The sequence below is a fragment of the Drosophila albomicans genome, chromosome 3 (genome assembly GCF_009650485.2).
Source record: "Drosophila albomicans strain 15112-1751.03 chromosome 3, ASM965048v2, whole genome shotgun sequence".
Lineage (NCBI taxonomy): Eukaryota > Metazoa > Arthropoda > Insecta > Diptera > Drosophilidae > Drosophila > Drosophila albomicans.
In genome coordinates, this window is record NC_047629.2 from 34,062,583 (window position 1) to 34,088,051 (window position 25,469).

Below are 25,469 nucleotides of genomic sequence, written 5' to 3' on the forward strand. Positions count from 1 at the left end.
ATTAAGAGAATTTTTGTACCAGAGACAACTTAACAATTTAATAAATTGTTGTATCAAAGAAATTATTATTGAAAAAGAAAAAGAAATTAGCAAAAGTCATTTTTAAAACATTTAGGGAGAAGCAAACCCTAAAACATAACTTTAATTCTATGCATTGCTCCATTTCCTCAAATTAAATTTAAACGAAATTAGGTATACATGTTTATTGAAACTATTTCTCACAGCAAAAGAGAGAAAAAAGGAAATATAAATGGCACTTCAGTATAGCTTTATTTACTTTAAATGAAATTCATAAAAAGAATAAGAAAACATTTTATGTTTTTTTTTATAAGAAAAATAAAAATATAAATAAATAATGTTACAATCAATAGACAGAAGATAAATATTACCATCTTTTTATACTTTCTTAACTTAACTTTTTTTTTTCTTAACTTTCTTAATTATAAGCGTTGTCAAAAACTTTAAAACAGAAGTATTTGCAACTTGTATAAACACTCTTATTTAAATATCAGCTTGAAATTCTCTATCCCTATCAAATACCCATCTGCTTGATATGAACCTTTTTGTAACTCAAAAGTTAACTGTTTTTAAAAGCTTCCCTATTGATTGGCACCGAAACTGTTATACATCTGCGACTATTGTTTGCTTTGGCAAACGGAAAGATTACATAAGCGTGCGACGGCAAAGAGTTGAAAGATTAATTACTTGAAGATCACACAAAAAAATCACACATAATGTTGAGCAGTCAATCAATTGAATACATTTAAGGCTGGATTTGGCAATGGGCGCAAATTATTTACCTGCCCAGCTCGTTGTTTGGGAGCATCTTCGCCAATTTGTATGGGGCCAACGTTTAATTATTGACAATTTATCAAACGAGGCAGCTCGGGGAAAAAATAACCCTTGAAAGGCGAGCAAAAAAATATAATCAATGGGCCAAGATCGTTGCACAATTCTCATTGAATAACAACAACAACAACAAAACAATAGAAATCGATATTGAAGAGACTTTCTTTTTTTTTATCGAATTTAGTATTTGATTATTTGCTATCAAAATGGACGCAATTTTTCCACAGCGTGTCAAATGCGGGCGGCTCTAAAAGAAATTTATTTCGTTTTGTTTTCCGTTGTTTTTTTTCTTTTCCCTTTGTTTAATTAATTACTGAACTTTAGCAACGGCGCTTCATGAAATTTCTGGCAATTTTTTAACAAAATTCCATAAATTGTTTGTTTTTTTGCGGATGCTGTCAAAGTCTTTGCTTTGTTGTTGCATGCGCAAAATTCATAACATATTTAAAATAATTACGTATACGGCACGTTGCCAGCTTTGCTGTTGGTGTGAAAAATGCAATGGAAATTTGTGAGGCCACAAAGCAAAAGAGCGAAGAAAAAAGTGTTTAATCGAAATTTATGTAGAGCTGTCACGAAAAGACGAGCGACGAGCTTAGTATGAAAAGAATGTTGTATTCAAATTGGATTTTTTATTAAAACTCCATCTATGATTATTACACAAGTTTACTTGCAGCTAAAAATAAAATAATATGTACGGAGTTGCAGTCGGTTGCAGGCTGTGCCTGCCACTAATCGGCTGGCTAATCAGCAAATAGAGCCAAGTCAAAAGGAAAAACCAATAAAAGGCATTTTCTTATCTCTCTCGCTGACTGGCCGAGGCTTGTACTTGGGCTTAGGCTTCGGATTGGGATTGGGATTGGGTTTGGGTTTGGCATTTGCCAGCTTTGCAGTGGGCGCCCGCAGACGTGGCGACCTAGACCTTATCAATGCCATGGCCATGTCGATGCCGATGGCTCGCGGCTTGGCCAAGTTGCAGTTGACGTCTCGACTGATTAGCTGAGTAAGGGAATATTGAAAGCGCAGCTGTAGAGAAAGGTCTTATTTATTTATTTTGTATTATTGTTTGTACTATTTTAAAAGATTCTTATTGGCTTATTTCTTTTGGGAATTTATTTTTCTCTTCATGATTGATTTCTAGCTTTTTCACTTCTATTAATTCAATATTATTTTTAATGATTATTATAAGCTTATATCTTTTCAAATTTATGTATTTTCATTCCACAATTTTTTAAAACTTTTTCACGTCTTTTCTTTTATTATTTAAGTGCTTATTCTAAGCCCATTTCTTTTTTCTAATTTTTGTATTTGCTTTCCATGATTAATCTCCAACATTTTCACATCTTTCTCTTTGCAGGTAATTAACAGTTCCAATATGTTAACAATTAAGCGCTATAGGGGTAAGTTCTTTTCTTGAAATTCTCAATTTCGAATGCTCTGCGATTAGTTTCCCTTTCGCTTAGAACAATGTGAGAGACACACCTAGCGATCAGGCAAGTCTTTTAGCCACATTACCGACACTTTACTCTGTGTTCAGAGAAATTGAGATAGAGAGAGAGAGAGAGGAGCTGCGACTTTTGAGTTGCAGACACGCAAACAACAACATCGAACGCAACGCACGCTATCAATTTAACAGCATCTGTCTATGATGGGATGACTTTGAGAGGGGATGGCTTTGGCTTTGGCTTGACTTTGCTGTGGCTGTGCTTTAGCTTGGCTTGGCTTGGCATCGCATGGCAGCGTATTGAATGGAGTTCGCGTCGCAGCGTCTCGTCTCGTCTCACGTTGCCCTCCCACACAGCCCTGCGCTCCCGTCACTGGAACTTGTCCTACGCCTCAGCTACATAGAGTCTTCGACTCCGTCTGAGGCTGCATTTTTCCAAGGAACCTGCATGCTGCATGCCTCGAGTGCGCATGTGCAGCTTCAAGCTCCAAAGCTTCGTTCGTCTGCTCCAATGTCTATTTATAGACGGCGATGCCCAAGTCATTGGCGTTATCAAAAGGCAGCCAAAGTCGCCGCTCTGGCGGCTGTGAAAATTCCAAAAAAGGCAGCGCCCCAAGTGGCAAGTTTCTCCCCTTCCCCTCTACCTTCCCCCTCCACCGCTTCGATCGACATCCTTGTGCCCTGCAAAAAACGGGCGTGCAGAAATATTTTCCTAGCATTTTTCTATTAGTTTCGATGATGCATCTGGCCAATTTCCCAGATAAAGGCGCAGCTGTCAACGCGCGCAAAAATAACTTTGGCCCTCGTGTGTTTCTTTTTTCGTTGCTTGTAAATTAATTAAGCTGAAAATAATTAAACTTAATCCCAGCTCGAGGCGAAAAAGTGTTCGACGGTTATGCGAAATGTGGGTTGCCTCAATAACCGTAGGGCGGGATTAGCACGCTTTTGTTTGTGCCAGAGTTGCCGCCTCTTGTTTGCATAGCTTGCGGCGCACGGTAGCCAAAAAAACAGTCGGTTTTTTTTCTTATTGTTTGTCACAATGTTGAATGCGCAGGAATTTCATACGTTTCCCACCTGATTGAAATGTGCCTAAAGCATTTTTCATACAAATTGTTGGCTTTCAAAAGTGCAGCTCAAAACTCATGTCAAATGCGGCCGCAAAGCTTCCGTCAGCTTGGATGATGATGTGGCGTATTTTTGGAAAATGAAATGCTCGTTTAGTCCAGCCAAAAGATGCTGCTCACGGTCCTCGTGACGTGAAGAGCGAATAGGAAAAGCAGCAGCAAAGAAAACAAGTAAGAAATATACAGTTGAGTGTGCTCGACTGTGAGTTACCCGCTACCCATTGTGAATAAAAGCAAAAGAGTGCGGTATTAACTTTAAAACGTACCAAATTAATATACCACAAAAATGCTACAAAATATACCAACTCTTATATTAGGTAGATTTATATACCAACATTTAAAATATTCCATAGAATACACAATATTCCGCCAACATTTTGAATAAATGCAAAACTGTGCGGTATTAACTTTAAAATGTACCAAATTAGTATACCACGAAAATTCTTAGAAATATACCGAAGACCATATTTGGTATCATGTTGAAGTACTACATTCGAAATATTCCATAGAGGTCAAAATATATCAGATTTTTACCCAAACCCACTAAATCTCGATTGCAGTAGGCTTAATTTCCAATTTTTCTCAAATAACTTATACAATTGTTGTCTAATCACAACCGATCAGTTGGTTATTATTGTCTATACGAAAAATCGTCTCGGTTGTTGACGCTGACCAAGAATATATATACTTTATGAAGTCGGAGATGCGTTCTTCCGCCTGTTACACAAATTTCCTCCCGACACAAAGTAATAATACCCTTCTTCCTTATAAGTAGCGGGTATAAAAACTGATGTTTATATCACTTTCCTCAATGTTTATTGTTTTAGTTGTGCCTCGAACAATAATAAAAGAGTGAAAAGCAAATGATTTAAAATGAAGTAGGATGATCTCGAGAGATGAAGGAGGAGAGACTGAGAAAGAGGATGCGACTGGCGAAGGGGCTGAACCTGGAGACAGACGCTGTTCGGATTTGCGCAAACTTTGAACTCGCAGACGGAACTAACTCAATGCTGAATAGAGAGCTCAAGCGATCACCCCTCTCTCTTATTCACCCTCTTTCCCTCTCTCTTTCTCTGTCTGGTCAACAGTTGGCGTGGGCGCCTTGTGGACGATTCCCCCCGAAAAATCGGATTTCATAATAATATACTCACTGCTGTATAGTCGACAGTTGAATTTAAAGCTGCTCGTTTGTTTGGTAATTTTTTGTTGGTTGTTGTTTGTTATTTTGTTTGAAAGTGAAATGCATTCGGCGCAGGGGGAAAATTATCGCTTTATCACGATTCAAACGGTACCACTTTCTTCTTCCAGCTTCAGCTTCAGCTTCATTTGTAGCAATAATTATGCAATTTGCTTTGCCTTGTTGTTTGCCATTGAGGATCGCTTGCATTTCTTTCATCTCAATTTCGAATCAACTTTTGCATTATGATTTCTCGTTGTTGTTGTTTGTTGTTATTTATAATTGTTGTGGGTGCATATTGCATTCGGCATTTTGACTACGCTTTATCAGTTCCAAATCAGACAGACATTTTCTCCATTAATAATAACATAATTTTTCTGTGTATTGATCTTTTTGTTTATGACAAATTAATTGGCTGCAATTGTTGCACTTTTTCCCCCATTTTTGGGGGAGCGAAAGTAATTTATACAGTTGCGATTCTCTGTGGACTTTCATTTATTTATTTGTGCTAAACAATATTGAAAGTTTTTCTGTAATTCATCATCAAATGCGGCGACTCAAAATTTGTGGTATTGGTGTCAAAACCCGAACCGTGGAAAAGTGTGTCAAAAATTGACCAAAATAACTGAGCAACTCGGTAACCCATTAACTTAGCCTCTGGTGCGATCATTCCTCGACGACATTTGATCGATCAGTTGAGTTATTGTTGTTCCTCCAGCCGTTGACGTTGATGGAATAAGCGTCAAATATTTTGCCAGCCCTCGGGGCCCAACAAATTCAACTGTTTTTTCTGTCTTTTTTTTCTCTGTTAACAGTCGGTTTTCATTTCTTTCTCCCGCCTCGAGCTGTGTGTGTGTGTGTGTGAGTGTGTGTGTCTGTGGCATGTGGCATGTGGTACCCGGGCAATCAGTAATTGGAGATGGCCCTCGAGTGAGGCACAACGGCAGCTCCATAAATTGGGCCCTGCGCTGCTTCCTGCCACAAATATGAGAAGCAGCAGCAGCAGCTATGAAAAAAAAAGAAATAAACGTGCATCGCAATGCCAGATAAAAAGCTCACAAACGAGGCCTATCGACTGCCAAAGCTTCTTCCTCAATTCCTAAGCTAAACGAAGCTTGACTACTCTCTCAGATCAATAGAGTTTTGCGAGGTAGTTATTGACATTATGGCAGAATTGCCAAGTATTACATAAATTAACGAACGTTAGAAATTCTATGATACATTCAAGAATATTTAACTTGACTTTCCAATGAATGATATTCGGCATATTTCTACTAATTGCAGATGCATGAGCACTTCACTTTTAGTTGTGTCAAGCAATAGTTTACGTAATGAAGACTTCTATTTTTAATTGTAGTTTTATATATATAGAAAATTAGACATCTGTATCGTGTGTGCTCCGGCATTTAAAAGCTTAGTATAAAGTCTTAATTAATGTTCTCGCAAATATTAACTATAAAAGACACTTTTTCAGCCAAGTAGTCTTCAAAGATGGAGTGAATGGTAATGAAATGGGAATAATGGGAATAATTAAATATTTATATGTGTTTTGCATCATAAAAAACTGAAAATCTTAGTTGTTCTGTTAACACGTCTTATATCAAGATTGAATTCTATATTGAGTATAAATTCCTATAATTTACCTATTATAATACATAATTTAATAAATATGAATGTATTTTTTCTATTAATTAGTTTTGGTTTCGACAAATGGTAAATAGCATATCCTTTTTAACTTCAACTAAACTGAGCTCAGCTAAACTCAGCTAAGAAAGAACTCAAATAGTGTTTGACGTAGGTTTTGCATTTTGGATAAACCAAATTTAAAATTTCGTCAAAAAAGATCTTGACGGAAGCTTGAATTTGATTTGACTATTTATTCACAACTATCATGTTCATGTTAGTTTACATAATTTCTGTAGAGGAAATGTTAATGTTAATACAATGCTAACACAGGTTATCGATAATATACTTTGATATTATTTGCGTACTTTCATATTATTTTCAACCTTTTCATTCATTATTAAGTATATAAGACAACCAAGTAATGCTACAAACCTTGCTACAAATTCAATATACCCTCTTTACTCTAACCAATCTCGCTGAGCAGAAGAAAAGCAAAAAACTGGACAGTTGGAAATTAACGCCAGCGAATTGGATGGAAAAAAAAGTAAAACGTGCTGAGCGCTTTTCACTTAAACGCAATGCGCCTGCCAATTACAACAACAACAACAGCAACAAAAAACAACGACAACAATTGCAACTATTTTCAAGCAAATTAAATTAAACAATTTAATTTGAGTGCAATTTAAGTAAAGGCAAACGCAAACTCAAACTGAACTCGCTGGACTGTTCAACAAAAAAAAGCACAATACAAAGAAAAAGCACAAGCAAAAGCAAAAGCCAAAAGTAAAATTGTTTAAAATGGCTTAATTAATTTGCCCAATTTTGGCATGGTACACATTTAACTTGGTCAACTCGTTAACAATTACTCAACAGTCCCCTAGCCCAAAATCCAAATCCCAATCCCCAAAAAAAAAAACCAAAAAAACCCGAATTCACAAAAAACCAACAAACCTCGACAAGCCCTACAAAAAAAAAAGAAGGAAAAAAACAAGCGGAACGCCCACTTGGAACTTCTCACTTGTAGTCGCCTCTAAACTCACGCCCACGTTTAACTTGTTGTTGTTGTTGTTGTTGTTGTTGTAGAGTCTCGGCTTAATTTGATAAGATTTATTTGAGCCAAGTTTGTGTTGCTGTTGTTGTTGTTGTTGGAATTGGTTAAAGGCCAAGCGATCAGCGCGCGCATTGAGAAATGTTTACGTTTTTGGCCCCAATTCGGAGAAGCAACAAAATAAAATCAAAATAACATTTAAAAGACAATTCGAATAGAAATGTAAACTACGATTTTGCGGCATTGATAAATGGGAAATAGCAGATCGTTTTTCACTTCAGCTCTCTGAGAACCCAAATCATTTCGTTGTGTCGTGGGTGACTGCATTTTGGATTAACCAAAAGAAGTTGGCTACTGATTGGTAGCCCCAAATGGGAAATAGAAATGAGAAAGTCTGCTAACGTTTAACTTAACGAGAACTCTTTATAATATTTTTATTTGTGGCTTGTGCTTTTATATATTTCAGCTGAATATTCTAAGCCAAAAGTAGAAAAACAATTTAGCAAAAATATTTATAATCTAACACAAATTTAATGACAACTTTATCTGATTATGGTTAACGAGTTAACGAATAAACAAACCATATTTTCATTGGCTTTAAATTGGTGTGAAATTGAATTTTAAATAACACTTCCTTATTCAAGCTAAACAAAAGATAAATTTCATATTTTTTAATAGACATTGATTGAAAATTATTGAATTAATAATTTGGGTTGAGAAGTTAACATAAAATAAAACAAATTTCTTGATGATTTGCTAAGTAAATTTCTTGAAAATTTGCTGAGTAAATTTCTTGATAATTTGCTGAGTAAATTGATCGATAATTTATTGCAATAGGAAAAGAAATTTACAATTTTGTACTAGCATTTATTTATATAATATATAAAATTCTGAAGCTTAAATATACATTCATTAGAAAATAATTTGGAAAATTACTTTTTTATAAAAAAAAAATTAAAAAGCTTAACTGCGTCTATTCTATTGACCAAGAAAACGCACATTTTAATTGAGTAGCTTTAAAAAAATGTTTGAAAACACAATTTGGTTAAATTTTAAAAATCATTTGATTATTATATTTAAATTATTAATAAATACCAAATGTTTTTGCTTATCAACCTATGACTAGCAGTGTATCGTCTTCAGTTTGTTAAATAAAAAAAAGCTTAAATAAGAAGAAATTACAAGAATGTAGAAAATTTTAAGTGGTGCATTTAACTAAAAATTAAGTACTTCATTTTAAAAAACAGAATTTACATATTTCTACATTTTGCTGCCTGATTTTCCTTTAAACTTTACGAAGCAAATCCTTGCTGACATTTGCTAATGTGAAAGTTGCAGAAAGTTTTGTTTTAATGTTTTTTGTTAGATTTTTTCAGCTTTTTATACAATTTCTTTTGTATAATTCCGTTGTTAATGTTGTGTTTTTGGTTTTTTGTGTTTTGTGTTTGGCACCGTTTGCGGTTCAAGAGTTCATTGTCAAGTCTAATAAAATGTTCGAATGACACGTTAAGTGTCAGGCACTACAACAGATCCCCCAGAGATCCCCCAGAGAGTCAATCGTTTGAGGGGGCCGCTAAGCAAAAAAAATCAGACAACCAAAAAAAAAACTAAACTATGTAACCAAAAAAAAATACAAAATGTTTGCCGCTTGACTGGAACTTGAACCTTAAACCAAAACCCCTTCGACAATGTTTCTCTCTCTCTTTCTCTCTCGGTCTCTGAGCTGGGCAGATGTTTCCCTTTTTGTCAAATGGCTCCTCGGCAATGATGATAAATCGTGACTGTAGCGCTTTAGTGAAATTTCTCCCCTCCCCCCCTTGCTCATGCTCTGCCTTGCAACTGTCTGTTTTTCATCTCTTCAGCTTGGCTGGATCTTTATTACCACATTTTCAAAGAGCCGGTTGAGTGACGTGAACAGTTTTTGGCGCAGCTGCCGCTGCTGTTAGCTACCAGCATTTCGTTTTGCTACTTATAGCCAAGTTACTACTACCTTTTACTAGCCACCTTCATCCCACTCTGAAGCAAGCTGGCAAACTTGACATTTAAGTGAATTATGTAGTTTCCATGTTAACTTTCTGTGCGGTGCCGCCAAAAATCCGTATTTTTTTTTTCTCTCTTCTTTTCTATTTTGACTAAGTGCCTGGCAGGCGACTTTTCCATACCTGACGACGCGTCGTTGATTTATGTGTGTGTGTGTGAGTGTGTGTAGCACTCACATTTTATTTTTGGCAAGGGCAGCTTACCTCTTAAAGAGGGGGAAATTAGGCAAAAATATAATTTATGAGCTACGTTTTTTTGGCGCCACCAACAAAGCCAAAATAAAAGGTACAAAAGGTGTCTCAGCTGTCGGCTTTGATTTAAATGCAAATTTTACAGACTCTCGACAAAATGTCAACTCGAAATCACGATGTGCAAAGTGAATGCGATTTGAAAATTGTGCAAGTTATACTGTATGCATATGAATCATCGAGTTGTTGAGAATACACAGAGATTAAATAAGGTATAAATAGAGATAGAGAAGATACCGTTTCAATTAGCGAATAACAAGCATTCATTTCATTTATTATTGACAATATTCAAGCAGTCATTCATTCATTTTCTGCACTTGAGCAGGATTATCAGCTGTCGTTGATCTATATAAACCTGTTCAGCTTTTTGCCAATTAACATCGACATTAACCTGCGTCAAGGTTTCAAGCAGTCGGATGACAAATGCCTCAAGGTCAACTCCCACACACACACACCCGCACACACACTTGTAAAAGTTCGATAACACTTGAAGGGGGAGATAAAATGCCAAAGAAAATGAGTTCGAAACTTCAACGTAATGTTAACAAGTTAATTTGTCGCAAATATTGTATCTCAACATCTGCAGCTGATTGTGAAATGTATCTGCGAGAACGTTTTCTCTACGCTGGCGACCTTGCAAGGTAACAACAAAGTGCTGAAAAGTAATCAGCAAGCGTGAAATGTGCCACTCTCACACACACACACAATTAGCGAATATGCAATACATTAAATAAATAAACAAGCAAAACAAGTGCGAGGAATTTTTTAATTTAGATAATTGAAAGCGCGCAGAATGAAACAGTTTATAATAAACAATCAAAGAACGAACAGAAACGGAAACGAGGGAGGAAAACTGACGAAAATAAAAAAAAGCCACCTCAACTCAATTATTAATAAAACATTCGCTTTTAATTGTTTAATCAGATATCGCAGCTGTTGTCCACAGTTAATAACAATGATAAACAATAGCACAGCGTGTATTATTATTATACTTTTTTTTGGGGTTCTTTTTTTTCGCCTCTTTTCCAATGAATTAAACAAAATATTCTGCGACAATTTGGTTTTATTATTATTGTGCTCTCTTCCATTGGCATTAATAATAAAAGAGTGCATCAGTTTGATGTGAATGTTTCGCTGCATTAAACAACAGTTTATCATATTGTTAATCATCAATATTTGATTTAAATAAATTGCCAGCTATTTATTAATTACAAGGCCAAACAATCAATTTCAATTGGGTGTGAACACAACAAAAAAAAAAGAAGGAAATTGTGAATTCAAAGCGCGTAAAACTCGAATGTCAACTCTATAAAAATGAATCAAGTTATAGAATATAGTATGAAATTTTATATAGCCATTAATTAAAGCTTGTCAGCATGGTGGCTAATGTTATAATGTTATAGATTACAGTTAATTGCAACGTCAATGAATTGCGTCAGCAGATAGCTGCGAAATCTGAAATCCGTATGAAATTTGTCTGCAAATGTCAAACTCAAATTCAAACTTCAAGTCGAACAACATGCCAGCTAATTAAAGAAAAAAGTTCGCACGCCCAGCTGCAACAATAACAAAACTAACTAACTACAACAAAGATCAAACCAGGGGAAGTAATGAAACAACAGTCAACTAATTAAAAATAAAGAAAAATCGCAGCAAATGGCACTTGCCGATTGCATGAAGAACTGCACTAAGAATCGAAAGGGTAGAAGAGAACATGGAGGAGGAGGAGGAGGAGAAGCGTCTCAAGTACGAGTAAGAGGCCCAGAGAGAACTGTGGAGACCCAGCCCAAATGTTTTGTGCCCCAAGTTACAGTCGCAGTCTCAGATTTTTGTGGTATCTAAAGGCCCTGCAATTTTCACGCCCCTTTCAGCACACTGACAATTGTTTTAGATATGGCAACAAATCTCATTATGAGCCCCTCCACTCTACTTATAAGGTGTGTCTTCGCCATCGTCGCCATCGACATCGACGTCGTCGTCGTCCCCAGGCACGCCCCAATTCAAATCTGGCTGTACTTTCTAATGCATGAACTAGGAGTCGACTTCAACATCGACATCGACTCTATATCGACATCAGTTGTATTTCGCGAAATCGACATCGAAATCGGATACAATGTGTTGGCCATGTGAACTTGGCCAAATCGGCGACTGTCAAACGAATGTCCAATTGGCAATTGCCAATTTGTAATGTAAAGTCTTCGGGTATTATGCTATAGGTATTATTTACCAGCTAACAAAGGTCACTTGGCCATAACGAGCCCAATTTAATTCATTTAAAGAATATGTTAGCGAACAGGGTGGAAAAGAGGGGCACATAAAGATACCCTGTAGAAGTGTTGTAAATTACTTCTTTAAAACAATGATTTAAATGTGATTTCATTAAAAAAAATTAGTATTAAAAACAAAGATATGGAAAGTTAAATATTTCCAAACATTTTAAAAACTGTAGAATGTACTTCATTCCCAAAAAAAATTCATCGGATATATCTCAAATAAACTCAAAGATTAATGAAACTCCTAGTGTGTATTCATGATCTTAATAAAAATAAATCAGAAAAACAAATGTATACTTTAATAAACATTTAAGTTTCATTACATTCTAATGCTTATTCGAAATCTTAACTTAAAAGAAATGGATTCGATATACCAACTAATAAACTTTAAGAATAACTAAATTCTCAATGTTTTTACGTGATCTTAACTTTAAATAAATTCATTCAAAGTATTTTCCAATGAACTTCGAGATTCACAAATTGTATAATATTGGTTATAATGAATCTTTATAACTATTTGTTTGTAGTGCATAAAGAATCCCTATACCGTCTGTTACATATAAAGTCTTTAGTCGCTTCAACCCCACTTGCTCAATCATAGATCCCAGGGCATTAAAACACAAGAAAATGGCATTGCTAATTTATGTTTATTGTGCATTATTTGTACTAGCCAATTGTTGTTTTGGGCCGCGTTTGCTTTAGGCCAGAAATATAGTGAGTGCTCGCTGGGCCAGAAATTGAATTTTTATGCATTTTATAAAATATATTTTTTAATGGTTTTTTAGTTGGCCAGCTGATTGAAATTTATGATCGTTAGCTTGTCTAACCATCGACCGTCTCTTTCGCTCTCTCTCCCCCACTCACTCTGTGGCTATTTATTTATTATTATTTTGATATTTTTTTTATGTTTGTTTTATGTAGAGTTTACGGTACGCCCCGCGTATAATTCGCATTAACTATTTGAAATTTATTCAATTCATTCTTGCGAACACAAATTGACAGTTTTAATGGGTTTAACACATTTTTATTTATGTTTATGTTTGAGCTTTCGCCCTCTACACATAACTACAAGTTATGTGATTATCGTGTGTACTTATAAAAGAATTCCATTCGATTGTCTTTTTCTTGGCCACCAAAAAAAGAACCTCATGAAAAACCAAATTGTAACGCCCCCTTTTTGGTTGGCTGATTTGGCGGATTAAAAAGCCAAAACGTGTTGAATCAAATTGTAATTAATAAACACGCTAAAAGCGCCAAAAAGAACCGCCAGAAGAGAGAAACAAATTACGCTAACAAGCCAAGCAAAAGGTGGCCTAAACCAAACGAACGATATACAAAAAAAAAAAAAAAAATTGAGTTGTGCGGTCGGCTCATAATTTGGCCAACAACAGAAGAAAAAAAAAACGTAACAGAAAAACAGAAAAAAGTCTTTTAATGAGCCGACAGAGCGCGGTCAAGTGATTGGCCATTTAGTTTGGCTAGTTTAGGCCAAAGCTGGCAGCCTTTTATGGCTGCTTTTGGCTGTTTTATTCAAATATCAAAACCATAAATTCCCTCGGCGACCACAACAAATGCAACTGTCAAGTGCAACATGCTCCATTGTGGGGTTAATGTGAGCATTGTGAGCTCCATTTTGGAGCTATCATAACTTTGCTCTCGCCGTGGCATGCAACACACTCCACTCCACTCCAACACACACACACAGATACACATGCAAATTTAGATACATCGACACATTGAACTTTGTCATTTGACTGTCCTGTGAAATCAAGGCACCAGCTCAATAACAATTGCGCTTATCAATTGACAGCCTTTGATTGCCTGCCGCCAATTGGCGAGGTGTATGACCAAAACTCAAGCGACAGCAATCCGAATTTAATATACACTATCTATGACAACTTGTTGATCTACTTTGGTCTTAATAAAACCAAAGAAAAGAAAAAATTAAGAAAGCGATTAAATGAAATTACCAAACAAAAATAAAAATAGTCAATCCTTACATAGGTTTAACTATTAAATGAAATTACCAAACAAAAATAAAAATAGTCAATCCTTACATAGGTTTAACTATTAATTATTTATTAATATGAATATAAGAATGTTTCATTGCAGAAAAACAAAGAGTTCATCATAGATTTATGAATTTGATTATTAATAAAAAAAAAAAGAAATTATTTGATGATAGAAAACTTATTTGCTATTACAAGTATGTTTAAGATGGAATACCTAAGGAAGAAAGCTACTTAGAATATCAACAGAATGGAAATTAATTTTATAATTAAAAGTTATCGATTTCAATATTAAATTAAAGAGAGAATATAAATATGTGAATATTATAGAATTCCATTTATAGAACCTTTTAAAAATGCATATTATTTTTGCAGAAATATTTTTACATTTCATAATAAAAAGTAAGGTTTGATTAGGACTCTTTTACTTATAATTAATGAAACTAATTAAAAACAATCCAAGGAACACAATTTAATATATGGGTAAAAAGGTTTTTACAAAAATATTCATTTTTATAAAAGGAATTAAATTCCATATCTAAAACTACAAGGATTAATCAAATGCCAAGAGCCGGATAAAATAAAAGTATAAAGAGAGAGCATATTTTAGATTCCTGGCAAACACAGTGTGATAATGTAAACAGCCTGCCGCTAATGTAAAATGCAAATGGGATCTATTGGTATTGCTAGTTTCACGGACCCCAAGGGAGGAAATTCTCGCATAATGTCACATGTCAAATAATTTGCCTTTAAAGTTTTGCCGCAATTTGCATTTTGGCGTCGATGCTGGCGCCGCAGCTTCTGTCGCAATTTGTTCGCTATCGAAGAGGAGAGGAAGACTGGGGAGAGAGGAGAAGTGAAACATCATCGGTATCATCGTGTGGGGCGTGTTTTATACGCTATGTGCAATTTGCAAGCCCTCCTGCAGCTGCCTTTGATTGATTTGTTTTGCCAAGTGACGCACGACATGAGCTAGAGGAACCAAGAGATTTTGCTGTTGATTGTCTGAAATGAAATTGAATGGAATGGAATGGGATCTACAATATTGTATGTTGATGATGTTCGAAGTGCGATCGCGTCGGGAATGGGATAGTTTATGGGGATAGTAATGGGTACAGAGTCTGTTGCCTCTCAAGTGGCCCAAGGTCTGTGACTTTTAATGAAAACTATTCGCACTTTGCTGGCACATTTTAATGTGCAGCTGTTTTGCATTTGCCAAAACATATTTACATATCTATCACGATTATACACAAAACCGAAACCGAAACCGTATCCGAAACTAAGCCAAAACTTATGGGGGCAGCAGGCAGCAGACATTTGGTATCCATTACAAACGCTTTGGGGTCGCATCTGTCAATCAGAAAATCAAATGAAAAACATAACTCATCACGATGAGCAGAGAGACGTTTGCGGGGATGGAGGGAGAACCTCTGCTTTGATAAATGACAAACTAAAATGGAACTTCCATTTGCCTACATTATTTCCATTCCCCCAATCCCCAAAAATTCTGTTTTTGGGAAAGTGTTTTTTATTTGTGTTCTGTGTGTGAAAGTTGCGCAGAAGCAAAGAAAGTTGTATGATAATTGCCCAAAGGTCGTGAATCTCGACAAGATTATGCAATGTTTATACAAATCACTTTATAACAAATTCTAGACAATGGAAATGGGAAGTGAAAGCTGAAAAATCCCAACAACAACAAAAATATTGTGTACTCATCTTAATGCACTTTCGGTTTTTCCATCATTATCATGTTGCGGGTGTTGTTTTTTTTTTTATTTCTTTTTTGGTTTTTGGGAATTTTAACCAAAATAACAGAAGAAAAAAACACAGCATCCACAGGCAGCAGCAGTTGATCGGGGCCAATCACGGTTAGATCTTTATCTGGCAAATACCCCCAGAGAGCGTGCTGAGAATAAAACGAATGAAAGACTCGGATTGAGCTTTTTGGGTGCTCGCCAAGCGCGCTTTGGCTTATTACAAATTCTAATCACATGCAATCTCCGATCCGTTTCGTTTCGATCTCTTCTCTTGCTCTCTCTCTCTCTTGGTACAATGGCCCGATGGGGCTGTCGCTTATCGATTAATCATCAAATTAAAAATTACTAAGCCCAAAGCGTGGAGCGTGGCCGAAACACCATTGAGATGCCACCTCACTTCTTTACCCCCCCTTCTCCCCTCAAGTGGCGAGTACATCGCACATTTTGTGCTTTTTGCGTTTTATTTCGGTTTTCGATCACCAATTTAAACAATATCTAGAATTTCATGACCACAAGAATTGCCAATTGTTTTGGGCAAAAGTTTATGGGGTTATCTCTCAGTGATGTGAAACGAACCCAAGACGAACTGTTCCAAGGTTGAATGCGAGAACTAAAGAAACCGCGATCACTGAAAATATATGTCATATTCGTATTTATAGTGTTATTTACGATAATTGCTGTAAAATTCCAATGAAAGCAAACAAAGCAATTGAGCATTGGGTGTTACAACGCTTAGTAATAAGTTCCAATATATGTATATATAGTATACATTATAGTCGTAAATTCATTTAAATAATAAACAAAGGCAAATAAAATGAAATGCAAATATTATTGTTTGTGACACATTTGAAGAAATGTTACCCGAGAAATTCCTATTCACACTTTGTAATGCCGCAAATTGAGAAAATTGTTTACTGCTACGCTGCAGAGTACAAAGTTCAATCGATATCAATCGGCATTTTCATTAGGTAAATTAAATAATTTAATGCTCAGTGAGAGATTTTTCCAGCGCTTATCATGAATTTGTCATCAGCTTGTTGTAATGCGATCACAAGCTCAAACACACACAGAAACTCACACGCATACACTCTGACACATGGAGTTGGGAGTCAGAGAGCGCGATCGCCACATGCTGCTCATAATGAAGTTGAGCAGCTGAGAGATAATGATCAATAAGGCGACGCAACGCAACGCGACGCCAAGACAATTAAAAGCCAAAGCCAAAAGAATTGCAAGCGCCGAGCGTCGCAGTCGCTGCTGCAGTCGCAGTTGGCAGCGCGCTCTCCGCAGTCGCGCTCAGCTGGTCGTCAAGCAAGTTCGAGTCGAATTCGCCTGCGCAGACGTATCGTGCTTACCGGCAGCACATTCAGTTATCTTTCGGCGCTCGTTGCGGCCACAACGTGTAAGCGGCGCGCACACAAGTCTTAACTGTAAACTTGACTTTGACTCTCCTCCACGTTCGCGTTCGTTCGCTCTCCCCCACATTCACACACACACACACACACACACACCCTGTAAAGTGTCTGCGTGTGTGAACGCGTCGTTCGCCTGCAGTCTGACCGTGAAGTTAGTGTTCTTTTTTGCATGTCGTCGTCGTCTATAAACTGAGTGAACTCACTGTAACTGTAACAGTGCTTTTGTTATTTGTTTGCCATTTGCCATTTGCGAATTGCGAGTTGCGAGTTGCTTAGCACATTCATTCACGTTAACGTTCGCTGGCAAGTTCATTCACGTTTGCAAATTTCATCATCATCATCATGCTAACTGCTTAATTAGTGTACAAGTAATGTAATAAAGCAAATATTGAAATCGGTGTTAAACTAATTGCAATTAACAATTAGCAAACATTATTATTATTGTGATTATTGTTTTTTTTTTCTATTTGTTGTATTTTCGGCTTTTCATTTGTTCACATCCATTTCCGTTAAGCTTTTGCGGCGCATTCGAGCGCAACAATTCATAATTGCTGTTGCATTCGCAAATGGTTGGCAACACTCTCCCTCTCTCTGTCTATCTTTGATTATTGCTAATGCCTCGCTCGCGCAAAGAAAGTGAAATTTCTCAAAATATACTTAATGCAATAATTAAAAATAACCAATAATTATGCTAATTTCGATAACCGTTTCGCCACCGTCAACAGAGAGAAACAGTTTATTCGACAACCAACGAAACACAAAAACCAAACAAAAATAATAAAAAAACAAAACAAAACCCTTAAGTGCAAACGAAAACCAAACTGTTTAAATATTTTCACGCAACAATTAAACATATGTTTAATAATGTACAAATAATGGCTGTGAAATTTGCCCATAAAGGAAAGTCCCATACCCAAAGCAAAAAGTTTTAAAAAGGTACGTAAGTCGTTGAAATGGGAGAAATAAGCTTTAAAGTTGCTGAAAAGCGACTTAATCGAAAAACAGTGTAATTGAAATTTATTTAAAAAAGGAAAATAACTATTTCATAGAATTTACGACACTAAAACAGTTTTTCAATATTATTAATTGCAAGTAAAAAGTTAAAGAAAAAGCTTTAAAGATGCTGAGATACCATTTACAATTGCATCTATGTTGTTGAAATTTTTAAAAATTAAACATAATATAATGTAATACATCTAAACTAGGCAGAACTTATACTATTTCCAAACATAAAGCAAAAATCAATCAAATAAACTTTAAGTTTCCTGAAATGCTGTTTAAACTAAATCAATTTAAATGATTTTAACCCAAAAATGTATCTAATATGAAAGTTAAAAGTAAATTGCTGATATAATTTGCCCAACTTAAAAGAATTTAAAATATTTCCAAATTCTAGTTGAATGTGTTTTTCGAATTTTAAACTGGTTTCTAAACAAATCGTAAATTTTTATTACCAAAAGCAAAGTTGATTTAAATGTCAAATATCACATTTATTCGAATTTGAAACACTCCAAATACAATTATACAAATACTACAACGTTGTTCAAAAAATAATTGAATGAAAGCAGTATTGTTATAATCTAGTTGCAAACACTTTGGGAGCTTTCTTTAAAGTCATTAGTACGAAAATAGTTTCAATTCATCGCATTGTTAGTATCCCTGCAATCATAATAAATAGTGACAATAGTCGGTGAGCCGTCTGCCTCATTTTCATTGTTGCTCCACTGACTTCCTCTGTGGCATTTCCTTAATCTTTAGCCTACTTTAGCTCACGCCTGATGACAAGCAACCTTTCGCACTTTCCGTGTCGTAAAATACGCCTTGTCACTCTGTAGATCATTAGGTGGGGACAGCTCCTCAAACACTCATTTTTGTGACACATTTCCATAGAGACACACACAAGACACTCACTCACTCATTCACTCACTCACACTCAACTACAATTCGCAAGTTCTTTTCTTTTCTATTCGAGCGAGAGCAAGTTTGACAAAGAGCTGAAAAATTTGTATGCCATTGGCAAACATTTGTCTGTGTCTAAAATTGAACTACTTTCATTTGGTGGCAGGGAATTAACATACATCTCGGCACACTCGTCGCAAGTATTATTAAGTATGTGGCTCCGCATCTTTCGCTCTCTTCATTCACTTGCTTGCCACACAATTTGGACAGTCACCAAGTTTTTGATTTTGCTGTTAAATGCAGTCGTAACAAAATAAAACGCACCATAAACATTTACCTACTTAGCCCCCAGTCGCCAGTTTCAGTCCCCCGACAGTCGTCAGTCAGTCTTAAGTTTGCTTTCATTCAAATATTTGCATTAAATTTTGCACAAATTGTCACGACACACACAAGGGGAAGGGGTTTTTTAAATGCAACTCCAGCGGTCGCACACAAAAAAAAAAAAAGAGGCCGCAGCAACAAAATAGTTGAAATTCGCTCGAAATCAAAAGCAAACGAATAACAAAAACGAAATACATTTTTTATGATTCGTTTTTGTTTTATATATATATATGTATATATGTATTTTTTTGTTTTCGCGTTTGTGACAAGAATTTGCAAATGTCAACGAAAATTGCGCGCTTCGCATTAAAAAAGAATTCGGTTAAAAAGGGCCGAAGAGGAGAAGAGAGCTTGCATGTGTCTTCAATGGATGGAAGAGGTGGAGGTCGGGAAATACCAAAGACCCAAAACGCAAACCAATTGAAATTGTTTTTATAAGAGCCACAGAAACGAAGTCACCTTCCTTCATTTACTTGTGTGTACTTTGTTTTATTTTGGAGCATTTTGTGTTTGGCATTTTTAAAGAGTTTCAGGATCGTATCGTAACGGATCTTCAGAGGGTCGTGTGTGACGGTGTGCGGTGTGACTTCAAAGTGAAAACGTATAATTTACTTAATGAGCAAAATTGCGACAAGTTGTCCTCACTGATAATTGAGAGTCGTGTAATCGAAAAAGATCACAAAAGATCAGCAAACGCAGTCTGGATTCTGTTCTCGTCAGTTCTGTTCTCTTTGGTTCGTTGGGAATTACCACCTGAAAATTTCCGACTTATTGTAATAAGATTTTCCAATTAACCTTCGTGCGAACTTATGATCTGTTTCGTTTTGTTCGTAATATAATTTCGATATTGTTTTGAAAGCAATTCGAATGCTTGTTGTTGTGTTATTACTTCCCCATTCGCCCCATTGTCGATTGTTAATGACAAGTTGGCTCTTATTACAAAGCCATGGCCCAAACTGACACTTGTTTAAATCGAAGCGAAGCGTTTTTCTTTTTCTGTCTCTGTTTCTCTGAGACACTTGTTGACAGGTGCAATTGTGGAACTCGAACTTGTACACGTATTTGTCGAGCATTACAACAAATTGTTAATAATAATACGGGGCAATAATAATAAAAAGCAAATACGTGTAATAAAGCATATTTATTGGTCAACTTACGTGAATTGGGCTTTAGATAGAAAATGCCTTTTAGTGCTTACATATTATAAAATATTAGAGGTCGAGTACTTCATAGCTATTTATGTGCATTGGGAGTCAATGATTACCTAATTGCCTTTGTCACGGTGCTAAAATTGATATTTACGGCTCTGATAGGGTGTGATTTATCATCAGATACTCTTAACTCTTTTACGATAGACGCTGAAAGTGATGGAAACATTAACTTGATGTCATCGCCGAACGAGTTTTCTATCTTTTTTTTTTGTGCATGATGATTTCTTTCTTTACTTTTATTGTTATTATATTTCTCGGCAGTCATAATGAACCTTCAGAGGTTTCTCCAACTAATTAGACCATAAAGCAGCCGACCTGCCTGGCCGAACTAATTCCCTCAGATAAACCACAACAAAGGTCACGCTTTAATTGATAAGAAAACACAATGTAGCTTTGCCGAGAGCCAAAAAAAAAAAAAAAAAAACAGAAAAAATACTAGAGAGAAAATAAAGATTCCGAACCGGCTACTGTAGGTAAATGAAACGCTACAAAAGTCAGTCAAATGGAAATCCCCATGGAAAACAATGACAGAACCAAATAAGAAAACCAAAAAAGAGTAGAAGAAGGTTAAAAAAAAACGCAGAAGAACCCAAGTGAACTAAAATGAACTTGAAGTGCCAGCTGTGCCTCGATAAAGATCACACCCCAGTCACAGGTGGCGGTTCCTGCTCCGATCTAAAAAAGAAGAGAAAAACTAAGAATCATGCTACAATTGAGTGCATTTTTCTATGCCTCGAGCATGGAAGATTAACAATGCAGATACCCTGTAAAGAATGCGACTAAAATTGCTCTCATTTATTACAATTATTTGCAAAGGTTAATTGTTTGTGTTGAGTAACAGTTATACCCGCTGGCAGCGGACACTTACAGGGTATACAGAGCAGCACTTAATAGTTTTGAACCTTCTTCTTTATTTTTTTGTCGATGGTCGAGGCACTTAAACGATGCAACGAAGCGTGCTCCCCAATGGCTTCTAGACAGTCCTCATTCCTTCTCCTCCTACTCCTCGCCAGTTACGCCTTTTTTCAACACATGAGAATCACAAGTGAGTGAGAGAAAGAGAGTAATTAAGCCATGTTCTCTCATTTAATTGTTCGATTGCCATGCAATTAAATGTCCAATATTTGGAATACCAAAAATACACACACACAACACAAATACAAATACAAATACAAAAGTTGGCAAATAGTTTGCAACCTGAGGCAACAACTCAACGTCTCAACGCTTCTTCAATGGTCAGATCAAAGTTCTTGCTGCCGACTTCTGTGACTTCTGAGTTTTGCTACGGTTCTCGACATATTCAAAGCATTCCATTTCAATTCATTTAACTTCTCGTGGGGTTATTAAAACCCATCAACATCGCAATGTGGATGACGATGATGATGATGATGATCGCCGCAGCATCATTATCAACTGTGGCGCAACATTAAAAGCAATCCGCATGTTATATAAGTTGAAGCTTTCAGCTTCAGTTCATTTCAGTTGAGCTCCACAAATGTCACACTTTAAGACTCTCTGCAGCTTCTTCTCTCCAATTAGTTTGCTTCCGTAATTTCTTGGTATTATTTTAATTAGTTTCTGCTTCTTTTTTATTTTGTTATTTTTTATTTAAATTGCGTTCAGTCCGTGACAGAGTTTTATATGCCGCCCCAAAGATTTATTTGCTTTTTTTCTGTTGTTGTACGAAAACAAAATGTTGATAATGATAAACAAACGATGAAACTATGAAGCTGCCACTATAATTTATGAACAATGCACATTTTTTTTTTTTTTTTGGTTTTTGAGATGGCATCGTAATTCTTCTGAAATACTAGTATTATTTTTTCTTCATCTGCGGGAAAAACTGAATTTTACTTTGATTTTGCTTTAGTTTTTTTTTCGGTCGAGTGAGAGTTTCCTGCTTATGAAAAAGACGAAAACAATAATAAAGAAACGCAAAGCTCAACATAAATTTGTTAGTAGACATTCTGTAATATTCCTTTGGCCAAATTGCCTCGTAAATAGCACTGAAATGTTCTCTCTCTCGCTCTCTGCCTGCTCACCTGCCTTTCTGACTGCCTTTTCTGAGACTATCTTACGAATAATTCACAGCGCGCTTAACGCGCTTACCTTACCCTCCCTTGCTTCCTTTGCTTCCTTCCTCCATCAGCCTTGGTGTTGGCCTTTGCCAATGGCAAAAATGCGTTTAAGTCAAGTCGCCGAAAGCCGCCGGGTGCGTGTGTTTTCAACGTGTGTGGCAGCAGCTGCTGCTCCCCTCTCCCCTCATTCCTCACTCCTCCCCTGATCGAGTCCCAGTTGGACTGGCACTTTAGCTCGATATTTATGCAACGGCACACACTTCACTTCAGTTCTCCCCTCTTTCACTCTCACTCTCTCTCTCTCTCTCTTCCTCAGCTGCAATTTAAGCGCACATTTTTCTTGGCAACACATTTTCCTCGCCATATGCATAAGCAGTTTTTCCAGCTACCCTTTTTGTCGGCTGCCCCCCCTCGCCCTTTTTGCTGCTCATCGCATTGTTTGCAACACTTGGCGCTTGCCACATAACAGCGGCAGCAGCAGCAGCAACAGAAGTTGCAACTGCAACATATGCAACATCAGCAACGGCAGCGTCCGCTATGCAGCGTTGCATGACACATTAAATGCAAAACGGGCAGCGTGCAACACACAACTGCTAGACAAAGACAGCAACAGACAGACAGAAAGAGAAAGAGAAGCAAAAGAATTTTGTTGCCCCCGCCAAGAAGTCGGTTTAAGCAGCGGTTTCTGACTCGGTTGTTATTGTTGTTGTTGTTGCTGCCGGTTCTCTTATTCTCTCCGTGTTGCTTTTATTAAATAAAAGAAATGCTCTGGAATTTTTTTGTATAAAATACTCTGCAACATTTTATAAAAGGTGAAGAGTATGGAAGACTAGGCTTTAAAAAAATGTTGAAAATATTTCCTTGAAGTTTACATCTTGATATGAGAACTTAGTTTGATTAAATCTTTTATTATATTCATTTATTTATAATTCTTGTTTGTCATATATGAGCATGGCTAAAAGATCCAAAAGATTCAATACATATAGTACTGCTATTGTGAGCTTAATTAGCTTAAATCATTATTTTTATTTCATTTTTTATTTGCCATATGTAAAAATGAGAAAAAGGTATACAAGATTGAAGCTAACTTTTACTGTATGATTTATTTTTTTATAATTATTTTAATGTTGTTATATTTATTTGCAATTTGTAAACGCCGCAAAAAAATTTGTCTATTTTTTGACAATATTCAATTTAATTTTATTTTTTTTTTTCTGTTTTTTTTTTTTAATGAAGTTAGTTTATTTTGCATTACCTTCACAATTTGAGCATTTTATTAGTTTACAGATTTGTTCAGTATTCATTATTTCCACCTCGACTTTCAAATTTTCAACTGCCATCAATTCCTGTTCTTATTATAGAGCATAACTGATGCGACTTCATGCCAAAAGTTCTCGTTTAAGTTTTTTGCATAATAAACCGGCTGTTTCTCAGACTGTAGCAGCTGTTTGCTCCGTTTTTGGCCAGGCAAACTCTTTGGCTTATAACCGAGTTGAGCTGAGCTGAGCTGAGTTATTGCCTGGTTGTTATTTCTTGTCTTACGACAATATAATTAAACAAATGGCAAACTGTGGGATCAACGTGGATTGCCAAGGTGAAGCCGAAAATAACACAAACACCAACACCAACAACAACAACAGCAACAAAAAGAAAAAGAAAATACCTTTTGACATAGTACACGTAATGCGTGGCAATCATCAACTCGATGGAATCATTAATCAATGACACAAAATGCATACAAATTTGCCACTCGTATGTGGATGTAGTTTGAGCTCATTAAAGTGTATTAAGATTATGATACGGATTTCAAAAGATGGCTTTGCGTCCCCTTAGGGCCGCAATATACAAGACGGAGCTACAAATTTCGAAACGAAACACTTTAAATAATTGCAGAGGGACTTTAATAAAATAATTAAAATGAGGAGGAGAAAAATTGTGGTATTCTCTAGCTGAAATTGAACAATACGCATATTAAAAGTGTTTCGCTCCAGCTTCGCACTTGAGTAAATTGCAAAGGAGGGAACAACGAAAAAAAAAAACAAAAAGAGAATAATAAAAGTATAAAAAAAATATCAGAAACCACGAAGAGGCCCCCGGTAACGTGGCCACAGAATGCTATCCATGTAGAAAAATGTGCGGGCTACCAATCTACGCACATTTTTTGTTCGTTGTTTTTTGTTTTTACAATGTTTGGACGAGACGACGTCAAAGGAAGGCCGACAAGTAAAATGCGAACGATGAAATGTTTTAAAGAAATCGCTGAAAATATTAATTTCAATTATTTTCGTACTGTAAAAGCAGCACGCAGAAGCAGCGCGAAAGATGCGATTTTCCCACGTTGTTTGAGAATCGCTGAGAGGGGCGCTCGAATGCTGAGAATCGCAGAGAGGGGCGCAATTGCGCCCAGTGTTGTAAGTTGTAAGATGTAAGTGGCATTTTGTGCGCTAAATGCGAGCAATTTGTTACAGGATTTTTTCGGAGTGGGCAAACAGGGAGTTGTGGAAAATTCAGTGGTGGGAAAAGTCGGCAGTGTGTAATTTATAATTATCAGCAATAGGTGGCGCTGCCGTGTTGTCTGCTGCCATAGAAGAAAGAGGCAGTCGACTTATGCAATGCAGCAGCAGAAGTTGCATGTTGATAACAGCGGAAGTTATTAGAGCCCGTTGGCGAGTCGAGACGAATCGACTGAAGTCGAGTCGAGTCGAGTTCAGTTATGCGAGCAAGTTCCAAAGAACTTGGCATTGAAGTTCCCAGTTCCCACTTGGCCAGTTTGTGTGAGTTGTGTGCGAGTTGTGAATTGTGACTTGGCAAGTGAGTTTAGCACTCAGCTTTTGCCTGCCGCTCGCTTTGGTTTCACTCGCTTCTAATTAAAGACGACACTTTGGCATGT

General features: G+C 36.3%; 1 protein-coding gene across 5 annotated transcripts in view; it reads left to right on the forward strand.

Moving 5' to 3' along the window:
• Positions 1 to 25,469, forward strand: part of LOC117572729 (serine-rich adhesin for platelets) — a 156,854-nt gene that overhangs the window by 123,299 nt on the left and 8,086 nt on the right. Inside the window, exons 1-2 of one of the 5 annotated variants that reach the window (XM_052005650.1) lie at positions 16,967 to 17,161; positions 17,736 to 17,946. The exons of 3 other annotated variants lie outside the window; for them this stretch is intronic. The gene's annotated coding sequence lies outside the window, so the exon portion shown is untranslated. Of the gene's footprint in view, positions 1 to 2,227; positions 2,250 to 16,966; positions 17,162 to 17,735; positions 17,947 to 25,469 lie in introns of those variants that run through there. One more of the 5 variants, XM_052005649.1, reaches the window with a different exon arrangement.